General features: G+C 39.6%; 1 pseudogene; it reads left to right on the top strand.

Moving 5' to 3' along the window:
- Positions 1-8716: 8716 nt before the first annotated feature.
- The window catches only part of LOC118629434, a 32168-nt pseudogene continuing 19347 nt past the window's right edge, over positions 8717-21537 (top strand).

Below are 21537 nucleotides of genomic sequence, written 5' to 3' on the forward strand. Positions count from 1 at the left end.
CGCTGAAAAAGCATTTGCCAAATACAGCACCCATTTCTGATAAAAACGCTCAGCAATGTGAAAATAGAGGGATCATATCTCAATATAATAAAGGCCATATATGAAAGGCCTACAGCCAACATCATACTCAATGGGCAAAAACCAAAAGTGTTTCCCTTAAGAACAGGAACAAGACAAGGATACCCACTTTTGCCACTCCTATTTAACATAGTACTGGAAGTCTTAGCTACAGCAATCGGACAGAAAAAAATAAATAAAAGGGATCCAAATTGGAAAGGAGGAAGTGAAACTGTCATTATTCACAGATGACATGATTCTATACATAAAAAACCCCAAAGACTCCATCAAAAATTTACTAAACTTAATAAAGGAATTTGGCAAAGTAGCATGATACAAAATTAACATCAAGAAATCAATGGCATTCTTATACACCAATAATGAACTCACAAAAAGAGAAACTAAAAAAACAATCCCATTTACCATCATGGCAAAAAAATAAGATACCTAGAATAAACTTAACCAAAGAAATAAAAAACCTATTTGCAGAAAACTACAGGTCATTGAAAAAAGAAATAGCGGAAGATATAAAAAAGTGGAAGCACATACCTTTTTCATGGTGGGTTGGAAGAATTAACATCATTAAAATGTCCATACTACCCAAAGCAATCTATAGATTCAGTGCAATCCCCATCAAAATACCAATGCCATACTTCAAAGAAATAGAACAAACGCTTCAAAAGTTCATATGGAACCAAGAAAGTCCCTGAATAGCCACAGCAATCTTGAAAAAGAACAAAGTAGGACGGATCACATTACCAGATTTCAGGTTATACTACAAAGACACTGTAATCAAAACAGCGTGGTATTGGCACAAGGACAGACATATAGACCAATGGAACAGAACAGAGAACCCAGAAATGGACCCAAGGCAATATGCCCAATTAATATTTGACAAAGGTGACAAGAGCATACAGGAGAGTAAAGACAGCCTCTTTAATAAATGGTGTTGGGAAAATTGGACAGCTACATGCAAGAAAATGAAAGTAGACCATCAACTTACACCGTACACAAAAATAAACTCAAAATGGATAAAAGACTTACATGTGACTCATGAATACATAAAAATCCTAGAAGAAACTGTAGGCAACAAAATTTCAGACATCATACGCAGTAGAATTTTCACTGATACATCACCTAAGGCAACAGGAACAAAGGAGAAAATGAACACATGGGACTTCATCAAACTCAAAAGCTTCTATACAGCAAAAGATACAATCATCAAAATAGAAAGGCAACCCACTGTATGGGAGAGCATAATTGCCAATGATGTATCAGATAAGGGCTTAATTTCCAATATATATAGAGTGCTCATACAACTCAACAAAAGGAAAACAAAAAACACAATTAAAAAATGGGCAGAGGAGCTGAATAGACACTTCTCCAAACAGGACATACAAATGGCTAAGAGACATATGAAGAAATGCTCAACATCACTAATCATCAGAGAGATGCAAATTAAAACAACAATGAGGTATCACCTCACACCTGTCAGAATGGCCACCATCAACAAATCATCAAACAACAAGTGTTGGCGAGGGTGTGGAGAAAAGGGGACTCTAGTACACTGCTGGTGGGAATGCAGACTAGTGCAGCCACTATGGAAAACACTATGATGTTACCTCAAAAAAATTAAAAATTGAACTTCTATTTGATGCAGTGATCCCACTTCTAGGAATATACCCTAAGAAGCCTGAAACACCATTGAGAAAGAATATATGTACTCCCATGTTTGTAGCGGCACTATTTACAATAGCTCAGATCTGGAAACAGCCCAAATGTCCATCAGTAGATGAATGGATAAAAAAGCAGTGGTACATATACATAATGGAGTACTATGCAGCTGTAAGAAAGAAAGATATCTTACCTTTTGAGATGACATGGAGGGACCTGGAAAGTATTATTCTAAACAAAACAAGCCCAACAGAGAAATACAAGTATAATATAACCTCACTTATTTGTGGAATATAATGAGCATTAATAATCTGAGGAATGGGGTTGTCCCAGAGACGTGGAAGTGGGGTACACACTGACAATCCCCAGAAGAGGGTGTGGTGGGGGAGAGATAAACCACAGATGTTATATGCATTTATGCATTAAAAATGGACATGGACAACAAAGCTGTGGACAGAACAGAGAAGGAGGAGGAGGAGGTATCAGTGGGAGAAAAAGGAGAAACATCTGTAACAAAAATTAATTAATTAATTAAAAAAAAAAACTGAATGATGTAAGTATATGGTCACATTTCCCCTAGCAAACCAGATCTTTGGTCATCAGCTTCTTACAACTTTGCCTTTAAAAATCATGCCATATTCTGTCCATTTTGGGAGGTATTCTTATTCATACTGAGGGCCACATTTCCTGATTCACAAATCATTGCTAAACATACTCTCTTTTAATTTTTCAAAAAGATCTTGTGGAGTGTTTTTTACAAACCCAGAGTGGAATTGCTGGATCATGTAATAACTCCATTTTAAATTTTTTGCTGTCCTGCCACACTGTTTTTCATAGCAGATATACCATTCTACAGTCCCACCAATAGTGCATAAAACTTCTATTTCTCCACATCCTTACCAATGTTTGTCATTTCCTGCAGTTTTTTGTTGTTATTTTGTGTTTGTGTGTGTATGTGTAATTTTTTATTTATTAAAAATTTTAAATTACAATTCACATTCAATATTATTTTGTATTTGTTTTATGTGTTTTTTGTATTTCCTTTCAGTACTTTTTATATTTATTATTAAGAGTATTACAGAGGTCCCCCCTTTTCCTCTAGTGACCCCCTCCTCCCCACTCCTACTCCCTTCCTGCCTTCCCCACACTAATATCTGTATCCATTGGATATTCATATATGCACATAAGTGTATTAGTTTTAATTATACAGTACAGTGGCTAGACAATCGTATACTTTACATAGTGTTCTCTCTGATATTTTCAGTACCCAACAGGCATCATACATAGTTATTGTGATATTATTGACTATATTTCCTATGCTGTACTGTACATCCCCATTACTGCTTTTTAATTTCCAATCTGTAATTCTCAATCATTTCACCTTTTTCACCCAGTTCCAACAACCATCAGTCTGTTCTCTGTATCTATGAGTCTGTTTCTGTTTTGTTTGTTTATATTATTCTTTAGATTCCACATATAAGTGAAATCCAACATGATGTTTCTACTGCATTGATCTCTTTCAGAGGTAGTATATATACTTTGCATTGGTAAATGTTGAGGTATGATCCTTCTATTCCCACATTGGTGACCATTTTTATTAAAAATGGGTGTTGGATTTTGTCAAATGCTTTTTCAGCATCTATTGATATGATTTTTATCTTTCATTTGGTTTATGTGGTGTATCACATTTATTGATTTGCAAATATTGTACCAGCCTTGCACCCCTGAGTTAAATCCCACTTTGTCACGATGAATACTTTTTTAAAATATATTGCTGGATCTAATTTGGTAATATTTTGTTGAGAATTTTGGCATCTGTGTTCATCAGAGATATTGGTCTGTAATTTTCTTTCTTTGTGGTGTTTCTATCTGATTTTGGAATTAGGATTATGCTGGCCTCATAAAAAGAGATTGGAAGTCTTCATTCATCTTGAATTTTGTGGAATAGTTTTAAGAGAACAGGTGTTATTTCTTCTTTAAATGTTTGGTAAAACTCCCCTGTGAAGCCCTCTAGACCAGGGCTTTTGTTTGCTGGGGATTTATTGATTACTTCTTCAATTGCCTTAATTGTTATTGGTCTGTTCAAGTTTTCTGATTCTTCCTTGTTGAGTTTTACAAGACTGTATAATTCTAGAAATTGTCCATTTCACCTAGGTTGTCCAATTTGTTGGCATATAATTGTTCATTGTATTTTCATATAATCTTTTGTGTTTCTGTGGTGTCTGTTGTTACTTTACCTTTTTCATTTCTGATTTTATTAATTTGGGTCCTTTCTCTTTCTTTCTTGGTGAGTCTGGCTAAAGGTTGTTCAATCTTGTTTAGCTTTTTCAAAGAGCCAGCTCTTGGTTTCATTGATCTTTTGTATTTTATTTTATTTTATTTTTTGGTTTCTATGTAGTTTATTTCCTCTCTGATCTTTATTATTTCTTTCCTTCTACTTACTCTGGGTTTTTCTTCTTGTTCTCTTTCTAATTCTTTAAGTTGTAGGGTTAGATAGTTTATTAGAAATTTTTCTTGTTTCTTGAGGTGATGCTATGGACTTCTCTCTGATGATTCCCTTTCACTGGGTCCCATAGATTTTGTGTTGTTGTGTTTTCATTTTCATTAGTTCCATGAAGTTTTTTATTTCTTCTTTGATCTAATTGGTAACCCATTCATTGTTTCATAATATGCTATTCAGCCTCCATGGGTTTGAATGTTTTTGAGTTTTTATTGTAAGAGGTTTCTAGTTTCTTGCCATTGTGATCCAAGAAGATGCTTGATAATACTTCAATCTTCTTGAAGTTGTAGAGACTTAGTTTGTGTCCTAATGTGGTTCTGTCTTGGAGAATACCCATGTGCACTTGGGAAGAATGTATATTCTGCAGGTTTAGGGTGAAGTGTTGTGTAAATGGCAATTAAATCCATCTGTTCCAGTGCATCATTTAGGGTCTCTGTTACCTTGTTAATTTTTTGTCTAGATGATCTATCCAGTGATGTCAGTGGCGTGTTAAAAACCCTGCTATGACTGTATTGCTGTCAATCTCTCTCTTTAAGCCTTCCAGAAATTTAAAAAAATATATTCTGGTGCTCCTATATTGAATGTATATATGTTTACCAAGGTTATTTACTCTTGTTGGATCAATCCCTTTTATATTATGTAATGACCTTCTTTGTCTCTTTTTATGGCCTTCCTTTTAAAGTCTATTTTATCAAATATCAGTATTGCTACCCCTGCTTTTTTGTTTGTTTCCATTAATAATTGTAATAGAGAATGAAGATATTGATACTTTATAATCTGGTCATTGATCTTTCTCTCATATAGTTTAAAAATGCACACATAGAAATCCAAGGTGCTAAATTTTTCTTTTGCCCTATAAGAAAGTTGTTAAATTTGTGTATTTATTATTGCATAATAATGATTTATTTGTTTAGCCTTCATCCCTAGTTCTTAAGAAATAACCTCCTAACTTTTGAAATTTCCTAAGTGTTAGCAGTATCTTTGTTATTCAGGGTGGGCCTTTGGACCACATTTGATAGTTTATGTTAATAATGACTCAAAACAGGAGCTGGCTGTACCTTAAAAACCTATCATGTGGTTAGAGGGTTTGGATTTGAGCACTTGTCCTACCTCCTAGAGTAGGGAGGACGTAGATTGAGTTCAACCACACAACCAATGTTTTAACCAGTCACGTCCACATAATGAACACTCGGTAAAGACTTTGGACACCGCAGCTGGGGTGAACTATCCTGGTTAGCAACACTCTGAATGTTGTCACACTTTGATTCTGACAGGGTAATACACCTTCCGTTGCTATAATAAAAACTAATTGTAAGTTTGGTCTTTTCAGTAGTCACCTTGTATCTTTCCTATAAACTGTTGAATCTGAGGGAAGTTATGGAAAGCCTTGGATTTATAGCTAGCACATCAGAATTAAGGGTGGTTCTGGGACCCCCCCAAACTTGCAGCTGGTTCCTAAAGTGAGGATTATATTGTGGGGGACTGTACACTTAATCTCAAATTTTGCAAACTTCTATTACTTATTCAAATAAATACTGTGTGACTAAAAGAATAGCCAGCTACCTTGTGCCAGGATACCTTAGTGCTACCCTTCCTGCCACCCCAAACAGCTGACATTTCACTATTAGAGAAATACAATTAAAGACCATGTATCTCCAGAGATGCCCTTTAAAATTCAAATGTAGCCCGGCTGGTGTGGCTCAGTGGTTGAGCATCGATCCGTGCACCAAGAGGTCACTGGTTTAATTCCTGGCCAGGGCACATGTCTAGGTTGGGGGCCCGATCCCCAGTGGGAGTATGCAGGAGACAGCCAATCGATGTTCTCTCTCATCAGTGTTTCCATCTCTCTCTCCCTCTCCCTTCCTCTCTCTAAACAATAAAGAAAATAAATAAATAAAATAAAATTCAAATGTATCTGTGATTGAAAACACATCAAAGTGATTTTAGTCACTCATAAATCTAAAGCCACTCAATCTATTAGTCAGTAAAAGCAACCTGTAATCACAGTGTGAGGAATAACAGTTTCAAGAAAGAATAGTAATCTGAGATAGTTTTCAAGGTTGGCTTTGATGCAGAGTCCCAGAGAGCATCATGTACTCTGGAGAGGTAAATGGAAAGTGAGGTTGTAAAGAAAAGGGGCAAGATACTGTAAGAGCAGGGGGGAATTGTCCCCAAAGCAAATCACCAACTTCATCATTTTGCCTGAGGCTAACCATACATTTCAAAATAAAAATCGCTACTCTCAAAATCCCCAGAAGATGCAATGCATATTTGATTTTCTTTGTAAAAAAAAAAAAAAAAAAAAAAAAGCCTTCCTAACCTCATCCCACTTAAGATAGATAAGAATATAGCAGGGTAGTCCCAAGCCATTAACCAACAATGAAAGCCATTGACCTTTATTTGTTGTTGTGGGTACCTGCGGAATTATAGACAAGTGACCTAAGTAAGTGTGTGGCAAACTCCCTAAAGGGACTTATGAATTGTGAAATCCGTGCATTAAATAGTCATTGAGAAGTACCTATCGTTCACCCCTATACTAAATTGTATAGGGTAGTCAAAAGAACAGCCAGAACCAGATTATCTTCAGAAATCTTCTAACTATGTTGAAAAGTCATTTTGCAATTTCTTAATAAAGACAAATATAGTAAAAAATAATTCATTCTGAAAAGTTGATGAAGATGAAGAAGTACAGAAACACACGACAGTCATAAGTTCTTTCTGGTGGTGATGAGCATAGCACCAGGTGTTAGACCAGTGGGGTCAGACTGGACCTTGGTTCAGCAACACCAGTGATTGAGTTCTGTCATAACTGAGTTCTGTCTAGGAAACAATTCAGCGTCAAGACTCAAACTATAAGAAAAAGTTTATTTAGAAAGTCACAGAGGTGGAAGAAGTGGGCCATAAAAGAAATGGGCTCAGGAAACAAATTACAAAGGCAAAAGAAGGGCCCTTGGAGCTTAGGAGAGAGGAAGGTAATGGTAACATGCCTGGGGGGAGGAAGGGTCAGGGAAAGGAGCAGGTGTTCCCTAGAGGGAGAGTGCACTGGGTCCTCTGTCCTAAGGGCTTTTAAGGGGGGGGGACTTTAGGGGAGGACCCAGGGGGAGGATCTGGATAGAATAGTCCTCAGCTTTCCAGGTATAACAGGGCAGAGGGTCATTAGTCAACGAAGCTGGTCTTGAGGTCAGCCTTGGGGTCATTTGTCGGTTTTGCTGCTTTTCTGGGCCTGGAGCTGAAACACAGCTGAGGTCTAGGTGTATTTGATTCAGGTCAGAACCTCATTGTCCTGGGGGTTAATGCTTAAGTGTGGGCCTCCAGCCTTCTTGTTCATTCCCTCCTCTAAGGGGCTCTAACTCACATGACTAGCAACATGCCAGGGGAGGAAAGGGCAGGGGTCTAAACAATGTGACCAGCCACATTCTAGGTGGGAAAGGTTGCTCTGGGGTGAGGTCCTTGTTTTCCCAGTTTTACCTGCTGCTAGGCACCCAGGGCTTTCTGCCTTAGTGACCTTCTGTACCTGGCCCATCGTCCTTGCTCTGCTTATGTCTGTCTAACTGCCCAGCACAGCTTTGCATAAGATTACTTCTGAGAAGGAATTTATAGATCAACAGGAATTGCACAGGCAGATCATGACAGGATGTGTATTTTGAGTGGATAAAACAAAGTATGATATGTTTGCAGAACAAAAGGCAATGGAAGCATAGATTAAAAGCTTAGATTAATAGCAGGACAGTATCTACCTATAAATCAACAGCTAAACAGAATGACCTTTCTGGAGGTAGGGAAGGTTCAGTCAAGGTCCTGTACCCTCCTCCAGCACTTGGGTTTTGTCAGGTAGTGAAAACCAAATAAAGGGTAATTGGGAGTAGTGATAACTGTTAAAAATAAAATAGAACTCTGGTGTTAGTGTGGAAGACAATTAGATGGGAGGGGATGAGAAGCAGAGAGATGAGTTAGGGGCATTACTGCAATAATATTGCTAACTAATAATAAGTATTTAATAATTAATATGATGGGAGCAGGTTTAGGGCAGCGGTAGAAAAACTGAAGATATACAAAGATTCTTTCTCAGGAATTGGGTAGATGGTGATGCTACCAACTGTAAAAGGGAATACAAAATGATGAGCAAATTATTGTTACTGGGTGAGAAGGATTAAGAGAGACCTTTAATCCGTTCAGTTTTAGCATGTTGTATTTCAGGTATCTGCGAAAGATTTAAGTGTACACATTCATAGGATAGATAGAAATATTAGCATAAAACTCGAGAGAAAAGTCACATCCTGCTTTACATCAGAGTCATCATGACATTGATTCTAGTTGAAACCCTGGTAGTGGGTGAAATCACACAAAAAGAGGAGATGCAATAAAATGAAGACAAGAAAAGAAATTTGGAACACTAATCCCAAAGGAGATGAAAAAGACGAGAATTGAGTAAAGAAGACTTTTGTGGAATAATCTTAAAAGGGGAAAGAAAATGAGGAGAGAACAATGGCAGCCAGTGGAACAGCTTTTCACAATGAAGTGATGGCTGATGATTTCAATCACCACACGAGCCCCCGAAAGAAAACGACTGAAAAGTGCCAACTGGGTTTGAGAATCAGAAGGTTACGGGCAACCTTGTGTAGTACAGGGTCAGTTATGTGCTGAGGATCAGTGACGCTTCGCCCAGGGGGCCTGGAGAAGGAGGAAGTGGAGGTATCACAGGTGAGCTGGGCGGGAGGCCCCAGGAGCCGGAGAGCTTGCTCAAAGGGCCAGCGAGAGGCTCGGGCGTGTGCAGAGGCGCGGAGAAGCGCCCACTGGCATATCTGAGGGACACACAAATGGAAATAAAGGACAAGTACTGGAAGAGATAGGAAATGGCATCAAGGGTTCCCGTGGAGGATTAACACTTGTGATTAACGTAAACACATAATGTGCTGAATATGAGGAAAAAAGACGGTGCTGGGCTTGAGGGACCTGAGAGAACTCCTTGCAGGTCCAGGCTGTCCCGATCCTGAAGGTAGACCAAAGAGAATGGGAGCGAAGATGAGGGCATCCCAGGCAGGGGACAATGTGACCAGAGCCACAACGCTGCTCATCAATTTTAAGAGAAGCTTCATGGGGTGAAGATCTAGAGGTACAAACTGAAACTGAGAAATGGCTTCAGTTTTTTCTAGAATTCCTCTTCCAAATTAAACTATAAAAGTTTGATAGCCTATGAACTGGACTAGGGCATATCACCATGTTTGTCTTATTTTATTAGTGTATAAAAGACAGAATCAAAAAGGAGCACATGCCACAAAATATACCACTTGCACTCACCACAGAGAGCTAGGGTCCATGGGGATGTGGCCTGTCCTTTTATTTTCACTTGCACACTAAATTTGTTTATATGTATTATTATAAAAGTTAATTTTCATAAAGTTAATATAAAGAAGCAAAATAAAATCATCTATACTACTTTCAACTAAGATAATAATTACTGTAGATAATAACTATATATCTTTCTAGGTAAATACCTTTCTAGTCTATGTACTTTTTACATAGTTGCGATATTACAAATAGACACAAAGACAGAATTTTACTTTAATTGCATAAATTTATAAACAGTTTCCCATGTCTTTAAAACATTTTGAAGGGTTGAAAAACATACTCTAATATAGTTAGCCATCTGTCTATAATTACGTATTAGGTTTGTGTTCATTTTCACAAATCCAAATAATTATTTATGTGCATAAATCACTGTATACATTGTAGATTATGACCTTATAATAAGTATGTAGACATTATTACAAAAACATTGAATGGAACTGAGATACTTTATTTTGACAACCAACATCTTTATCAAATTCACAAAATATTTGTCTTATATAATTCAATGAATGCCCAAGAATGAAACCCACACCCTCACATACACAGAGCGAAGTAGAGTTTTCTCTTCTTGGGGTCTCTGATATTGTAAGGTTGGAATGAATTTGTGGAAAATCGTTCTGTAGAAAGCACTTGGTTTCTTCAGCTGAGCTTAAGGAAAAGAAGTGAAACAGTTATACTGATACCTGGGACCATGGTGCACGTCCACAGCAATGCACGTCACGAAAATAACACATGATTTATAATGTCATTTAGAACAAGAGGCACATCCTATCAAGGGGTATCCATGGAAGAATGCTCACCAGAAATCCGAGCCTGCCTGCACCGCCCGAGCCCACAGCTGAAACTAACAGAAAGCTTCCTTTTATTGAACAGCTTAATGTAAGACTCAATGAGGAAAGGTAGTACGCCCTCCTAGACAGACACTAGGTAGACTGATAATTTTATACACCAACCTGGATCAATTAGGGTGTCCAGTTGTTTGGCAATATCAGTCTACATATTACTGTTTAGGTATTTTTTAGATGTGATTCATATTTAAATAGGTAGATTTTGAGTAAAGCAGATTACTGTGCATAATGTGGGTGGGCCCCATGCAGCCAGTTGAAGGCTTTGAGAGAAAACACTGAGGTCCCTGAAAAGGAAGGCTGTCTGCCCCTGGACTGAAGACTGCCTCAGCACCTCCTGCTCCAGCCTGCTGGCCTGCCTTGCAAAGTTCAGGCTTGCCAGCCACAGTCACATGCACCAGTTACTTCAAATCTCTCTCTCTTTCTTTGCAGGATAGCAGATAAATAGGGATCTATCTATTATCTATCTTTCATCTATCTATCTATCTATCTATCTATCTATCTATCATCTATCTATCATCTATCTATCTATCTATCTATCTATCTATCTATCTATCAATCATCTATCTATTCCATTGGTCTCTCGTTTTCTCCGGAGAACCCTGACTAATATAGTGGATGGATAGAGAGGTGAGTGGACATGATGGAAAGGTGGCGAGATGGACAGGTAGATAGAGGTGCTGCTCCCAGGTGATCTGAGTGTGCTGAAAGTGCTTTGGAAAAACAGTCATAAGACTGGGGTTTGATTCCTGGCTCTACCATTTTTACAAGTTGTGTGCCCAGAGAAAATTCTTTTAAACTCTCTGACTTACAGTTTTATCATCTATCAATAAAAGCAACAGAAAAAATATTACCTTTTTTGTCCATCTTGCCAGAATGTTGTGAAAATTTGTGATAAAAATAACATGGATAGTGGCTGCTAATATTTATTGAGTGTGAACTATGAGTCACGGAGTCTTGATTACTTCTCACATATGATTCATTTACTCCTCAACAAACACCTTCAAGGTAGATGCAATTGTTATCTTAATTTCACAGACAAGATTTCTGAAAGACCTTGATTATTTTACCTAAAGTAACACCTTCTTTAAGCAATTCTCACCTTTATTCCTTAAGAGCACTAATCACAATCTAAATGACTTGTTTATTGTTTTAACTCGGTAGAGAGTAGAATCTCTTTTAATACTTGAAAAATAAATGAGTCGATAAGTGAATGAATGAATGAACAAAACTTGTTTTGGGGAGATTCAACATATGTAACCATTAGAAGTAAAAACTCTAGAGGTAAACATTACTAATGTTTACAATACTATGCAAGCAACGGGGCCTGACAGACGCATTTCCACTCTTTCTGGAGGGGCCTGAAGGGCAAAGCCCCTTTCCCAGCTCCGCCTCCACGGTCCTCTGGAGCCGGAGCGGAGCGTGGGGAAGCCAGGCTGGGGAGGGAGATGCACTCCACGTGGTACTTCCTCCCTGTGTAGTACTCACCCAGGAAAATATATGTAGTGCATAATGTTGACTTTTGCCCTCCTCCACCATAATTTGCCCTCCTCCACCCCATTCTTTCAGTAACGCAGTTCATTTGGCCTTGCTATGTTGGTATTATGGTCTTGTTTTATTTGAAGGACCTAGATGACAAAGAGGAGGACTTCCACCTCTCCAATAACTCAAGTAAACAGCAGGCTGTATCTTAGAGAGACGAGGAGTTCTAGAAGGTGGCCAGCACTGTCATGAGTGAGCCCCAGAGATGCTGTGTCCATGTGCCAATCAACAGCAACCAAGAACCAACACCCGCATTCCCCACTGCAGTCCATGGTGAACCAATCTAAAACACAAAACAAAACAGGGGCTTGAGGAATCTGCAAAGAGGTATTTAAACTGCAGTTTTATTGGGGAAACTGTGACCAGACGGGTCATGAATTGCCTAGGTTTACACCTCAGTGACGGGACAAGCTCTAGAACTCTAGTAATTTTTTCCACTATGTGGTCTTCACTTTTTTTTTCCTTCTTAACTGATAATGAGCATCACAGAGTTTGTTCTTAATAAATACATTTCAATAATAAAGAGAAGAATTATTTCGGAATATAATAGATGAATATCTGCATTGGGGGAGGCATTTTCTTCCCAAAGGCACAATTAATGCTTTCAGACACAAGTTGCAAAGGGCACGTTCCATTTGGCTCGTATTTAGTGTCTTATGGCTTGAATATCATATATCATCCAGCAGAAATAGCATTCTCTGGTAGACCAGTGCTTCCTTTCATTGGAAAATTGTGCTTTGAAGTTGTGCAAACAATTTTTTTTTCCTTTATTGATTTTAGAGAGGGAGGAAGGGAGAGGGAGAGAGAGAGACATCCATGAGCGAGAACATCGATTGGCCGCCTCCTGCATGCCCCCCACTGGGATCGGGCCCACAACCTGGGCATGTGCCCTCACCGGGAATCGAACCAGCGACCTCTTGGTGCATGGGTCGATGTTCAACCACCGAGCCACACCAGCCAGATGTGCAAACGATTATTCAAATGGTTCTGACTTCAGACTGAACAAGACAAACTGAGCTCAAGTGGATGCAACACAAGCTTCCCCATCGGTATTAGAGGGCAGCAGGCCTCACAGGGCTTCATTAGTTATATTTTTGATGATAACATAATTTCATAGCCTCTTCTTCCCTAAAGACATTCACATCCTGAATCCCTTCCTTTCTCTATTACTTGGTATTACTTTTGCGTTATTTCTTTTGTCCTTTTTTTTTTTACCCCCTGGGTCTTTGTCCTAAACTAATTCTTTTCATCTTTTTTTGAACAAAGTATTACCAGAAAGCAAACTTTGTTTCAATGTGTCACTGACTTGGCATACTGTATCTTTACCAGAGTGGAACAAATTTGGAAGCTGCTACAAAGATATGCATGGTTTCCCTTAGGCCTTAATTATATATTTCTTTTTACAACACAAGACGATTCACTAAAATAAATGTTTTCACAGCATAGCAGTGAGAGCAGTAGCCATCTAATTAAATCTCTTCCAAAGTGAGAGACAGCAGATAAAAACATCTAGGTGGTCTCTAGGTAACACCTCGTCTACTCTTTCTCGAATTTTCATTTATCTTCCTTTAAACAAAGAGGGGAAAGGGAGCCCTCACTTGTGAAAATGTAAAGAAAGCCATCAAACGGCCACCAGTGGCCCCGGGAAACAGGTCTTGTAGAATGAAACAGAATGTAGCCCTGGCTGGTTTAGCTCAGCGGTTAGAGCATTGGCCTGCAGTCCAGAGAGACCCGGGTTCGGTTCCCGCTAAGGGCATGTACTTCAGTTGCAGTTTGTCCCCGGCCTGGTTGGTCGTGTGGGTGGCAGCCACTCGATGTGTCCCTTTCACGGTGATGTTTCTCTCTCTCTCCCTCCCACTCTATTTGAACAGAAAATGGAAAAATGTCCTCAGGTGAGGATAAAAAAGAAAAAAGAATGAAGCAGAAATGTAGAGAAACAGTTCTGCTGTGCCAGTATTCCCTCACATATGTAACTGAATAGACTGAAAGAAGACAAACACGATGTATATACCCTGCTCTGTACTAAGAGGACAGAGTTTACGAATAAAGATCACTCCTGGGAGAATGTGCATATACAGACAGACCACACCCACCTCCATGGTTTCGGGAAACCTGTGAATTCTCCCTGAAGATAAATGCTGACTGTGACCCTCTCTCATCCACTTCACTGCCACCAAAACCTGAACATATCAGTGACCTAATTCCCTTGCTCCCACCCCTTACTCTTTATAGTATTTTATCAACTCAGCACTTACAGTGATGCTCTTAAAATATCATTTAAATAAAATTAATCCAGCTCAAATGTGGCAGTCTCTCACTCAGGGTTGAAGCTGTACAATGGCCTCAAAAGCTGTACTGGGTATTAAAAGCAGTGTTCTGGTTTTTTACTAATGATTTACAAATCATCCCTGAAATTAGTGGATGAAAAGCAGTGATCATTTTATTATTCTCTCCTGGTTCTGGGGTTGATTGGGCTCAGCTAGGTGGTTCTCTCTCAGGTTCTCTCATGCACTTCAATTTGACTGTGGCTGGGCTAGAATCACCTGACTGGCTTTCTCACGTACAAGTCTGACAACTGGTGCTAGAGGAAGGGAGAGGGAGAGAGAGAGAAACATCGATGAGAGAGAACATCAATTGGCTGCCTCCTGCATGTCCCCCACTGGGGATCGGGCCCACAACCTGGGCATGTGCCCTGACCAGGAATCGACCTGGCAACCTCTTGGTGCATGGGTCGATGCTCAACCACTGAGCCACTCTGGCCGGGCAATAGCCTCTCCATGTGGCCTGCACTTCCCATGGCCAGACAGCTATTCCAAGAGCAACCACCCAGCAAATTGTAAGGAGAAGGCACCAATTTTTTAGGGTCTGGACCTAGAAACTGCACAGCACAGCTTCAACTATATTGACCAATTTGTCACCAGGCCTACATTCAAGGGGAAAGACCTAGGATCCACCTCTCTATGCGAGCAGTGTCAAAGAATTTGGGGATTGTGTTTTAAAACTGCTATAGATGATCACTTCTCAGACCTTATCCCTATACCTCTTCTCTTTGCTCACTCAGTTCTAGCCATACTCACCTCCTTGCTGTTCCTTGAACAGACTGGCTATGCCCGTTCCTTAAGGCCTTTGGACCATGGCTCCCTCTACATACATAAATCAAAATGCCCCTGCCCCTCTCTAAATTCAATAATGCTCCTGAAAGCTAATTCTGAAGTCCCCTCTTTGAAACTATGCTATATTCTACATGAGGTTATTTGTTTCTTAAAGAATCTTGATCTTAGTCTTCCTTTGGTATGCTTAATGAATCAAGTCATTAAACTCATTACTGAATATAGAGAGGGCTGAAGGATGATTATTCACTGATATTTATAATAATGACAAAAGAGCAAAAACACCTTGACTCATCAAACATTAAATTATGTTTGGTATGATGTAGTTAGTAAAGCAAGGGCTTAGTAATTTAATTTTAATAAGATTTCAATGACAAATATTGATCTAAAGAGAAAACTCTGGCAAATTTAGGGTTAACCATAAAAGGATTTAAAATAATTATTTTCCTAGATTTCTTTTAGTTCAAGTTTCTACTGAAATAAACATATAAAGTTCTTTCACAACAAATGAAAATTGTTTCTTATATACACATGAGTTGTATGTCCAGGTTTTTTTTTTTTTACTGGAAAAGTAATGTGATCATTTGTTTAAAGATACATTTTATTTTTTCTGTTTTAGGACTGGACAATAAAAACCATTATAAATGGATGAACATTTTCAGCCTTTCACAAGGGGTTGGAGAACGCATGCTTCGGTGAAGAACTATAAAACATGGGCAAGTACAGTGTTACAAAAACGTCCTTTGATGAATGATGAAGGAGGAAGGGCTAAAACATAATTATCCTAAGTCACTCCTCATGTCCAATTAACCACTAAGTGCTCTCCATTCAATCTCTTGAATCTGTCCTTTCTGCTGCACCCTAGCTCCAGCACCTTGAATTATGGCGTCATCATTTTGCACTTCACCATGGTAACAATTCCCTAAATGGTTTCCAAGACTCCTATCTTGCCCTCTTAAGTTCACTTTTCACATTGTCACTGAGGTAATATTTCTTTAAAAAAAAAAAAAGCCGAATTACGCAGTGACACAATTGCTTTCTTAAAATTACTCAACGGCTCTCCATTGGCCTAAGGAAAAGTTCCAACTCCCCAGTGTGACATCTAAGTCCTTGTATGGCCTGGCCCCTGCTCCCCTCTTCAACTCCCACACATGCCTTTCCAGGTGGACTCCTTCTGAGGAGCCTGGATCCCTGAAAGAGCCCTGCTTCTCTTAGCTCTGAGGTTTTGCACTTGCGATTCCTTCCGTCAGGACACCTCTTCACAGTCCATTATGTCTCTGGTGATAATGTAAACAGGTTACCTGCCCATTATCTAGTCCTCTGTATACGCATGCACTGGGAACAGTGAACTCGGAAAATTATGAGTAAGTCAGATGGTTCTGAGAAAGTGGGACTAAGACCCGGAAGGACTGATCAGCATGAGTTGTCACACGCAGTACCCAGGTTAAGAAAATCCAACAGTGTGCTGCGGTGGACCGCTGAGCCTTGGGCTGAGGCTGGACTCACAGGCCCTTGACCTCAAAGCCAAGTGCGTGTAGAGTCACCAGGAAATTCTCCTGGCTGCACTGGATTTGGTGCTTGTACATTGGGACATTATTGCAAGAAACTGGCCAGCAGTCAGATCTGAGGGTTAATAGTCACCTGCTCCTGGAAGACTTAGCTTATTCTTCCTGGCCTCTTCTTCCCAGACAAGATGCGTGCCCATGGTAGCCCATGTTCATCTCGGTAGCAGCATGTTGTGAACCTCTGTTGTAAATTTCTATTGATTCTTTTACCTCTTACACCTATCTATATGTTCTTTAAGCACAGGACTATAAATAATTCCCCATCACCTAGCACCTGACACACTGTGGACTCCAAATTAATAACGTGTGTGAGACTTAGAAGGACACCGAAGTTCGAGACTGTCATTATAGAGGGTTTACCCTCACATTGCTGTGGGGGTGGGTGGGAAGACAAGTAGAGGACAAGACTTCCCTAAATATGAATATCTCAGCTTACTTGGTAAGAACCTGTGGTTCCAATACACGTAACAGCATTATGTTATAACGCAGTGGTTACAGTTGACCTCTTTGCCTTATTGCCAATCTCAAAGGAAAAGTGATAAATGTTTCATCTTCAGGATAATGTTGGTTCCAGGTTTTTCATAGCTGCCCTATACCACACTGAGGAAATGTCCTTTTGTTTCTCATTTGCTAAAAGGTCTTATTAAAATGGGTCTTAAATTTTATCAAATGCCTATTATGATACTATCAAGATTAATTTATGATATTTTTTTCCTAATATGGTAATTAAATTGAAAAAGAATGTTATTTCCGAACAAACGATTTTTTTGACATAAACTCTACTTGATTATGATGTTTTATCATTTTAATGTATTGCTTCATTTGATTCCCTATATTTTGTTGAGGATGTTTGTGGCTACGTTCACAGGTTTCATATTTAACAAGTTGTATTGACATAGATTCAAGTTCACTGGATCTTTCCCCATCGGTGCCCAGACCACATTAATTCATCAAGTAAATTCTTCTGATTATATGACATATTTCTTTTATCCCTAGGAATGCTATTTGATTTTTTTCCCTATATTTTTCATCTCTCCTCTGTTGTTCCCTTAAGTTGCCAACCCTTTCTATAGAATATTTAACACATTCCTCATAGTTATTTTTTTTCTTTATTGATTTTTAGAGAGAGAGGAAAATGGAGAGGGAGAGAGAGATGGAAACATGCATGAGAGAGAACATCAATTGGTCGCCTCCTGCATGCCCCCCACTGGGGATCGGGCCCACAACCTGGGCATGTGCCCTGACTAGGAATCAAACCAGTGACCTCTTGGTGCATGGGTCGATGCTCAACCACTGAGCCACACCGGCTGGGCTCTCATAATTATTCAAAGTCTCTGTCAGAAAATTCCAATATTTGAGCTATCTCTGAGTCTGATATTATTGACTCTTTCCTCTTTTGACCATATGTAAATAATTTTTTTTCTTCTTTATGTCTTACAAATGTTTATCATATAACAGTTACTATGCAACAAAACAAAACAAAACAAAACAAAACAAAACAAAACACAGTAGAATGTTTAACAAATGTTATTTAACACCTGGACAAGTCACTGTGTTGGGAAAGGCAATCTCATACTCATCGACTCCTGCACCCAGCCTCATAAGAATGAGCCTTGTGTCTGGAACACTTCCTTACCAAGAGATAAAGCCCACACAGCCTCCGCCAGGTGTATCACCTGGTTTGAGAATAGCTTTCCCTATTTTGCGCTCAGTGGGTGCTCCTTGGTTCTGCCTAGGTTGTCCTAGAGCATCTGTCCAACCTCACTTCCATATCTGTTTTCCATGCGGAGGGGAGGTCCTTCCACTAGAGCATAAGAGAAATGTGCACATAGGAGAAATGCTCTGTGCTTGCTGCTGAGAGAGACCCTCGCTGGCCACGACAAACTGACACCCACTATAGAAGCTGGTCTTTCTCTGTCTCTTCTCTAGGTAGGTAACGCATTGTTCCTCCCAGAGCTTGCCTGCATTGCGTTTTCCTTGGTGACTCCAATACCAAGATGCAATGGGCAGAAGTGTTTGGACTTCTGCTTTTGGTGGTTGGTACAGTGATGGTCTTTGTTATCCCCATGTGGATGTAGTCCTTCCTGAGACTGGGAACGCATGCAAGATATTCTGCTGGATGCTATGTCTTTTATTTTACCGGGTTATTGGCATGTGGGCCCGAATTTTGTAATCTTTATATATAAATATGTATTTTTTTTATTTTTTGGTCTGAGCTTTGTGGTGCTTTTAGTCAAATGCAGTTCACCACTGGTTTCAAATTATTTAAAGGCAAGATCATAATCTTTCAGAAGTTAAGAGGTTAGAAATGCAGGGCCTGCTTCTGAAAACAGCATTATGATTTAGGAATGATCTTTGGAGGCTGCAGTGCATTTTTAATATCCATGTGATAGAACAGATTGTTATCCTTTAAATGGACTTTTGGTGTTTAAAAAATAGATTATCTTTGAGTCAACTCAGTTAAATAAAATTTGAGTGACCAAAGGGTAAACATTGTTATGATTACAGCGAGGTAGTGTGGCCACGAGGAAAAGATAATGATTACTTGTGGTGTTTTATGATTTGCCCCAAAGCAAAGTTTTAGCAGGTTTCAAACAATGATAGTCTCTTTGAACTAGGTGTACTACTCAAGGCAATTACTTGGAAAAGGACTAAGTATCTGAATCAGCAGTTTGTTTTAGTCTAGTGCTTCTCAGAATATAGTAAGCTTACAGATCACCTGAACATATTACCAAATAATAGGTTCTAACCCAGTAGATCTGAGAGGAGACCTGAGACTCAGCATTTCTACTCATCTCCCAAGTGATGCCAACCCTCGGATGATACCTTAAGTAGCAATGATTTAGCTTCCTAGCTCTGACTCCCTCTTACAGTAGCTGGCTTCCCAGATGGCCCTCGGTGGTCTGTGCCTCCTGGTAGTAACTCTTGAGTAGTCCCTTCCACATTATACTAGGTCTGTCTATGTTACCTAGGGCAGACGTGATGGCGTGTCACTGCCAAGGTTAGATTACAAAGGCACTGTGGCTTCTGTCTTGGTCTCCCTTTTCCTGTCTTGGATCCTTCACTTTGGTAGATGAACACGGCCACATCATGAACATCTCTGCGGAGAGGCTGGCCTGGGGAGGAAGCGACGCCTAGAGCTGCCTGACAGCGCAGAACGGAGATTCGACGTGGGTCCTCCAACCCTACTTAAGCCAGCAGATGTCTATAACGTCAGATGAGTTTGACGACAGCCTCATTAGAGACTGAGCTTGAGCCACCTAAGCTGCTTCTGGATTCCAAACCCTCAGAAACTATTAAGTGATAAAGGCTTATTATTTTCATTTGGGGAGCTGTTTTTTATAGAGCAATAGATAACTAATCCATCTTGCTTACCTTTTCTATCTTAAACCCCATAGTGTCCTGGATTTTAGGAAAATTACGTCAGTACTTTTTTCACTGTGGGTGCTTTAGTGGATGGAATGGTGTTACCTCCCCTCCCCACAAATATGTCCCATTCCTAACCCCAGTACCTGTGAATGTCCCCTCATTGGGAAGGAGGGTATTTGCAGATGTAATCAAGATAAACCATTCTGGATTTGGTTACTAAATCCAGTGACCGGTACCCATACAAGGAGAGACACAGACACAGCCGCACAGGGAAGAAGGCAGGCGGCAGAGGGGGCAGAGGATGGAGCGATGCAGCTGCCAGCCTAGGAGAGCCACAGGGTGCCGCCCCCACCAGAAGCGAGGGGCAGGCCAGGAAGATTCTTCCCTTTCAGAGCCGTCAGAGGAGCACGGCTCTGCTGACACCTAGCCTCCAGGCTGCCAGGGAATACTTGCAGCTGTGCTAAGCTACCCACTTTTTGATACTTTTTCATGGCAGCTCTAGGAAATGAATACAGCTGCCCAACAGAATGATCTGTGAAACATCTAAAAATGTAGATGTCAGGTTCCCATGAAAGAAGCGGTAAATAAAAACTCAAATTCTTATTCATACATATCTAGGGCTCAGGTGTATGTATTTCTATTGCAAAGCTTATTATAATGCATAGTCAAGCTTGAGAATCACGGGAAGACATGATTTTGAAGTGCTAACTATAACAACTCCTTGTGGACTATTTTAAATAAAATAATGTATTAACTTATAGTCCGCTTTGATTAGCTATGCAAACACACAAAAGCCATTTGCAATTGTTTGCATGGATTCATGCAAACACCTAGTTAACCATTTTGTATACAGACATTCTAGGTGTTGAGTCGTTCATAGTAAACTATTTGTTTTGGAGTTAATATCAGTGTTGAAGACAACTGCATTTAATGTTTAAAGATTTATAATGATGCCAAACAAAGAACAGCATATGGTTTCGCTCCTATAAGTGCTCCACAAAAAATAACTGACTATATTGTTATGTATTTTTAATTGGGTGATAAAGTGAAAAATTATAAGATTCTGGCTTTTTAGTTTTTGCTAAAATAATTACTAAAAAAATTGAATTGGATGTCAATAAGTTTCATGGACTCAGATATTTGGGGATCTTCTGTGGATCAGGGCACCACTTGTAACGATATATTTATGACGGCCTCAATGAAACGATTATTTAAGACTTTCCCAGGTCAGTGCAATCTCTCTTCCAAAGGCACCGTAGCAACATGGAGTCTGAATGTCAGAGTTTACATCTGGCATCAGGAGGGCAAACAGGCTCTTATTCCTTTACAACCAGAGATGCAGCAGTCATAAATAACTTCCAAAACAAAACTGCTCTTCTCTTTTATTCTTTACAGGCAGTACCCATAGCACAGGAAGTACAACACCCCTACTGAAAATAGAGATTCTGACATTTGTTTCTGTGGCTTATAAAAGGAGAGGTGATGCCCACAGAATGTGACCACACAGGTCTCGGCACACCCGGCTC

This window comes from Molossus molossus, unplaced genomic scaffold (assembly GCF_014108415.1).
Source record: "Molossus molossus isolate mMolMol1 unplaced genomic scaffold, mMolMol1.p scaffold_m16_p_1, whole genome shotgun sequence".
NCBI classification, from domain to species: Eukaryota; Metazoa; Chordata; class Mammalia; order Chiroptera; family Molossidae; genus Molossus; species Molossus molossus.